At 43.9% G+C, this 7,115-nt stretch overlaps 1 pseudogene; it reads right to left on the bottom strand.

Moving 5' to 3' along the window:
• Window positions 1–5,674: 5,674 nt before the first annotated feature.
• On the bottom strand, window positions 5,675–6,522 carry LOC148431385 (nicotinamide N-methyltransferase-like; annotated as a pseudogene).
• Between the last annotated feature and the right edge of the window lie 593 nt (window positions 6,523–7,115).

Genomic DNA, 7,115 nt, shown 5'->3' with positions numbered 1-7,115 from the left:
CCATAGTGCAAATACCAGCTGGTGAAGGGCAGGCAGGGGCCCGCAAGGTCTAAGGAGGTGGCTCGGACTGAGGCACAGTTCCAGAGCTGGGACTTCACAAAACCCAGCCCAAAAGAGCTTTGGCATATTTAGAGGGGATGGATGGTTCCCCTCCTGGGCTTAATAGTTGAAATTTCAACCGGACAATGTTGGTTTCAGGTCCTAGACTTTGAAATTTCCCAGGTCTGGCCCCTGAGTTCCAGCACACATACTCCTGGTACCATTGGAAAGGCAGTGGCCAGGGCTACCAGTCTCAAGTGCCCCCATAGAACTGGAGCTATGACCCGTCAAATGAGCAATGCAATGAGGTGCAGTGTAATGAACAGCCTGTGAAAGGTGAGGTGCTTTGCTGCCTGACCCAGAGAGGCATTATTGGTAGACTGAAAGGTGAGGTACAGTGCTGACAGACTGTGAGATCTGATGTGCAGAGATGCCAGATTCTGAGAGGCAAGGAACAGTGCTACCAACCTGTGAGAGGCAAGGTACAGTGCTGCCAACCTGTGAGAGGTAAGGTACAGTCCTGCCAGTCTGTGAGAGGTAACATACAGTGCTGCCAGTCTGTGAGAGGTAAGGTACAGTGCTGCCAGTCTGTGAGAGGTAATGTACAGTGCTGCCAGACTGTAAGAAGTAAGGTGCTATGCTGCCTGCTTGTGAGAGGTTAGTTGCAGTGCTGCCAGCTTGTGAGAAGTTTGGTGCAGTGCTGCCAGCTTGTGAGAGGTTAGGTGCAGTGCTGCCAGCTTGTGAGAGGTTAGGTGCAATGCTTCCAGCTTGTGAGAGGAGAGGTGCTGTGAGCTAGTGAGAGGTGAGGAGCTGTGAGCTTGTGAAAGGTTAGGTGCAATGCTTCCAGCTTGAGAAAGGAGAGGTGCTGTGAGCTAGTGAGAGGAGAGGTGCTGTGAGCTAGTGAGAGGTGCAATGCTGCCAGCTTGTGAGAGGTAAGGTGCTGTGCTGCCAGATTTTGATAGGTGAGGTGCTGTGCTGGCAGCTTGTGAGAGGTGAGGTGCTGTGCTGCCAGCCTGTGAGAAGTGAGGTGCATGAAGGTCACCACACAGATCACACCCTGGGATGTCACTGCGAGAAGACATGACATCTAGCATCATGTACCCCTCCCAGGGCCCCCATGGCCTCCTCCCATGGCTGACACCCCTCACGGGGGCCAGCCTTTTTGCTAATTGTGCATATACGTGCTGCTTGCTTATGCACTATAAAAGCATGACACATTTATTCAAAACATGCAGAAGTAGACAGACACTGTCCGCCTACTTCTGTGACATTGCAGGTTGGAGAGAAGTTGGCTGATCTAATATAAAAGTTGGCTGGTCTGATGAAAAAGTTGATTTGATGTGTGGAGCACTGTTTTATGTACAGATAAGTTGGACAGTTGACTGGTTGGAGGTAAGGTGGTTGGATGTATGGCCAGCTTTAGCTTAGGTTTCAGATGTCTGTGTTTTTTCTCTCTGTGTTCTTTATGTATACTTGCTATGGAGGGGCAGAGTAGCAGGAGAACGTATACGGAGGTCCAGGCAGCGGCAGAGCTAGAGGAGGTGGTAGCCCAGCAGGTGGATTAGAGTCTGAGGAGTAAGCTTCTGATGATGCATCCACCAAACGTACTAAAACCAATCTGGGCAGAATGTGCAAATTAATTATGAAGAGAATGTACACTAGTAGTGCAGGGGCTAGGGCTACCACAGGATACCAGTCTCGAAAACCTAGCCCCCATAGAACGGAAGATATGACCAGTCAAATGAGCACCGCAATGAGGTGCAGTGCAGTGATACTTATGTATCATTCTTTCTTATTGTATAGTTCTTATGCTGCCTATAATGTACCTGTTGTTGATTGTAGAGAGAGACATTATGTAGGTCCATTAGCATTATACTGACTTGTAGGGTGTAGTAATTTTGGCCCATACCTATGTAACTTCATGTATTTCGTGCCCATGTACATGTATTGTGTTCCAAATGTAAACTTTGATTACTTTAAATAAGTCAAACATGTTGTGTCTAATTACAGTCAGGGGTTCAGTGAAGTATAGCCTACCCACTCTGTTCCCATGGAATATAGCCCACCCACTCTTTTCCCCTGGAGTATAGCCCATCCACTTTGTTCCCATGGAGTAGAGCCCACCCACTCTGTTACCATAAAGTATAGCTCCCCCACTCTGTTCCCATGGGGTAAAGCTCACCACTCTGTTCAAATGGAGTACAGTCAACCTACTCTATTCTCATGGAGTATAGCCCATGCACTTTGTTCCCATGGAATATAGCCCACCCACTCTGTTCTCGTGGAGTATAGCGTACACACTCTGTTCTCGTGGATTATAGGCCACCCACTCTGTTCCCATAGAGTAAAGCCTTCCCACTCTGTTCCCAAGGAGTATAACCCACCCACTCTGTTCCCCTGGAGTATAGTCCCCTGACTTGTCCCGTGGAGTATAGCTCACCCACACTGTTCTCATGGAGAATGTGTCTATGCACTCAGTTCCCATGGAGTATAGACCACACACTCTGTTCCCATGGAGGTTAGCCCTCCCACTCTTTTCCCATGGAGTATAGTGCATATACTCTGTTCCCATGGAGTATAGCCCACCCACTCTGTTACCATGGCGTATAGCCCACCCACTCTGTTCTCATGGAATATAGCCCACCCACTCTGTTACCATAATGTGTAGCTCACCCACTATGTTCCCGTGTAGTAAAGCTCACCACTCTGTTCCCATGGAGTAAAGCTCGCCACTCTGTTCTCATAGAGTATAGCCCACCCATTTGTTTCTCATGGAGTATAGTTCACCTACTCTGTTCCCATGGAGTAAAGCCCATGCACTCTGTACCCATGGAATATAGCCCACCTACTCTGTTCCCATGGAGTATAGCCTTCCCTCTCTGTTCCCATGGAGTTGAGCCCACCCACTCTGTTCCCATGGAGTATAGTCCCCCAACTGTTCCCATGGAGTATAGCCCACCAACTCTGTTCCCATGGAATATAGCCTACCCACTCTGTTGTCATGGAGTATAGCTCATGCACTCAGTTCCCATGGAGTAAAGCATACCACTCTGCTCCCATGGAGTGTATCCCACCCACTCTGTTCCCATGGAGTATAACCCACCCACTCTGTTCCCATGGAGTATAGTCCCCTGACTGTTCCCATGGAGTAAAGCTTACCACTCTGCTCCCATGGAGTATATCCCACCCACTCTGTTCTTGTGGAGTATAATTCACCTACTCTGCTCACATTGAGAATAGCCCATGCACTCTTCTCCCATGGAATATAGGCCACCTACTCTGTTCCCATGGAGTATAGCCCACCCACTCTGTTCCCATGGAGTATAGCACACACACTCTGTTCTCTTTGAGTATAGGTTATCCACTCTGTTCCCATGGAGTATAGCCTTCCCACTCTGTTCCCATGGAGTTGAGCCCACCCACTCTGTTCCCATGGAGTATAGTCCCCCAACTGTTCCCATGGAGTATAGCCCACTGACTCTGTTCCCATGGAGTATAGCCTACCCACTCTGTTGTCATGGAGTATAGCTCATGCACTCAGTTCCCATGGAGTAAAGCATACCACTCTGCTCCCATGGAGTGTATCCCACCCACTCTGTTCCCATGGAGTATAACCCACCTACTCTGTTCCCATGGAGTATAGTCCCCTGACTGTTCCCATGGAGTAAAGCTTACCACTCTGCTCCCATGGAGTATATCCCACCCACTCTGTTCTTGTGGAGTATAATTCACCTACTCTGCTCACATTGAGAATAGCCCATGCACTCTTCTCCCATGGAATATAGGCCACCTACTCTGTTCCCATGGAGTATAGCCCACCCACTCTGTTCCCGTGGAGTATAGCTCACCCACTCTGTTCCCATGGAGTAAATCTCACCCACTCTGTTTTCATGGAGTATATTGCACCTACTTTGTTCCCATGGAGTATAACCCATGCACTTAGTTCCTATTGCGTATAGCCCTCCCACTCTGTTCCCATTGAGTATAGATCTATCACTCTTACTAAACTTTCAATGTAGGTTTCACTGTCCTCTAAACCTTCTCATGGTCACACTCACCTTCCGCTACTCCCACAACATACAGAATCTACTGTGACTTGCTTAATTTCTTGCTCTGATCTTGCTCTTTTTTTCACCACCCGTGACGGCTCCTACATTTTGTGGTAGATTAAGTAAAGTGAGAGTTTTTAGAAATTGAGATGTTGCCCATAGCAACTAATCAGATTCTAGCTATTATTCTCTTGAAGGTGCTAGCTAAATGTTTAGTTTACTTTAGTAAATATACCGACTGAAGTATTTTTGTTAGTTTGGAGGTGCTCACATTCTTCTCTCTTCACCTTATTCTTTATTACTCTATCTTTTTCTATGTTTTCTTTCATATCTATTTTTCTTACTAGCTTTTGCTCTAATTTTTTTTTTGCTCAGTTTTACACATTTTTTGTCTCCGTTTATCCCTTCCTTTTCTACTATAGACCTGAAAATTAGTGGTTAGTATAAGCTACTGTAAGTTAGACAATAAAAGAAAACCTTTCACTGGCTTGGGTTTTGCACATTTATAAGTAAACATCTGCTACTGAGTGAGGACTCGCATATAAATATAGCCTCAAACCATTTTACAATGGTGCATTGCCTTTAACATAAATAGATATCAATTTTGATGTCTTTCTTTGTCATTGGTCCAACAATGTAAAACTTCTCATTAGAATTATTCTTCTAAGGGTACTTAATGGTACTAAGGAACTGATTCAGACCCGCTCGCAGGCAAAAAGGGGCCGATTATAAATTAAGCGTTCGCACTGCGTCACGCAAGGATGCCCACTATGTTTTGGCAAGCTACAGCAAAGTGCATTCGCAAGTGTCTAAAGATGCCCTCTTGCCACTCACAACACATGTCATCTCCTGGAAATGAAGGATTAATCAGGACCATCAAGAGCCATCGGTGCTGCTCGCAGCCCTTGGGGCTGCCTTAGCCTGCCACAAGCACAGCGATCAGTGCTGGCTCAAATACATGTACAATGACGCTACTTTGTTAATTATGCTCGCCCTTTAAATGACGATTTGGCGGCCTAATGCCTGGTTTCGCACATCCACTCCCCCGTTCACAAGCACCTTCCCCTGTTACCACCCACAAATGGCACTATCTGTCACTCAAAGCAGCGACCTGATAGTGGCTTACAAGCAACCAAAATCAGGCTGCTGCGAATGGCTTGCGCACACGCACTGCAAATTATACGCAAGTGCAGTTGGGCAAAAATCGCTCAGAACGAGCGATCGCGCCTTAGCGAGTGGATCTGCATCAGGTACTAAGTACCATCATTTTATTCTGAAACAGGTAGTTCTTATCATAGTAGCAGAACCTCCACCCATTATATGCCCCAACTCCTTGCTTTGAATAAAAAACTTAAAAACAAAACATTTTAGCATTTTTTTAATTTTGATTTACTAGAAACATGAGGAAAAAAATTATTTATAATTACTTTTTTTATATAATCTTTATCTACGTCACATGATAAGAGCTGTAAGATTTAGAAAATGGCTTAGGAATATAGAAGGTAATAATAACTAAGGTAGATCAGTAGTTTTAAGAAGCTTTATAAGGAATCATCCATCCAGCCAATGGCCACTACTCAGACATCCTAAATATTTCCTTTGACAGCAGTAAGGACCATCAATTGCTTATAATCTATGAGATCACTCTCTACTTTTCTATCAAGTAACTCACAGGAACCAATTACAAATCCTTCATCAGTGAGGGTCTTTCTTACATAACTTTCATCATAGTTAAATGCATGTAACCTTTCATTACCAACAGTGTAATATGTGATATTTAAGCACCCAATAACAATAAAGTATCCCCCAGGCTTAAGCAACTTTGACATCTTCCTCAGGTTTCTGATGTAATCTTGTTGGTCCTGACAAACCACATCCAGCAACCACGCAGTAACTATACAGTCAGCTTGTGGTAACATCCGTGAGGTTTTCTTTGCTGAGGTCAAATTTCACAATGCGTTTAATTGTTTCCTTCAACTTTTCTTCCTTTTCTTGTTCTTCCACACTAAAATAATTTAACCATTATATTATATAATATAGCAGGTTCAATTGACAGTGCAGAACTGTATGTTTCACTTCAGTTTTTTATACCACAAAAAAACCTCAAAATGATCTTCTCTAAGAGCATAAACACTTTCCTTGTAACTCTCTATATGCTCTGTATGTGTAAGGTATCTTCATTAATTTTTTATGTTTTATGTCTTTTATGTTCTTTTATGTTTAGAATCACATTTTACCTGATGCCTCCCAGCTCGGTAACAATCTTCGATGCATGAGTCCAATCAAAAGCCCCAGTGCGGGTGTTCACCCATTTGTTGAGTTCCATAATACATGACTCTCTCAATTTTAGTATAATGATTTCTTTAAAAAAATTACTTATAACAAAAAGATGATGAAGAATGGATCCGATACTGATGTCAATCAAAGTTTCTCCTTTAATACAACCTGCAGGAAAAATTCAGATAAGAAGAAAAGTAACATTCTATAGAGTTACAGTGAGATAATGGCAAAGCAAGGTAATGAGAGTCCCAGCATTGGTCACATATTGAATCCAATTTCTTGATGTATGTTACCAGCTGCAATACTGCATATTAAATAAATTACTGACACTCCGAGAGTTAATGCATTGCTCACAGCTTTGTGATTGACTTAATAGACTCAAGGTATAAATGAGATTCCTACAGCGATGCTACAGAGGTCTTCTGCCTATAACAGCCACCCATTCTTCCCTTAGAGTGATAGACTCAACAGTACTTGGGATGCTGCCAGGTCTTAAAATTCAGGACAGTAGGAACTTATACAATACTCTGGTGATCACAAATATCTGACTGGAGTATATTAATAAGGGAATATACAGGCACAATAAATATAATTGCTGAAAGCACCGTCATGTTAACTACAGATCAAGACTGGTAATATATTGCAAGTAGATGATTAAGCAACAGAGGAGGACATTCATTGTGAATAGGAGGTGCAGCTTGCACATATATTCAACCATGCCACTGGGGCCAGAGGGTATTGCATATA

Source organism: Taudactylus pleione, unplaced genomic scaffold (assembly GCF_031769625.1).
Source record: "Taudactylus pleione unplaced genomic scaffold, aTauple2 ptg002305l, whole genome shotgun sequence".
NCBI classification, from domain to species: Eukaryota; Metazoa; Chordata; class Amphibia; order Anura; family Myobatrachidae; genus Taudactylus; species Taudactylus pleione.
This window is presented reverse-complemented; position numbering and strand designations above follow the sequence as displayed.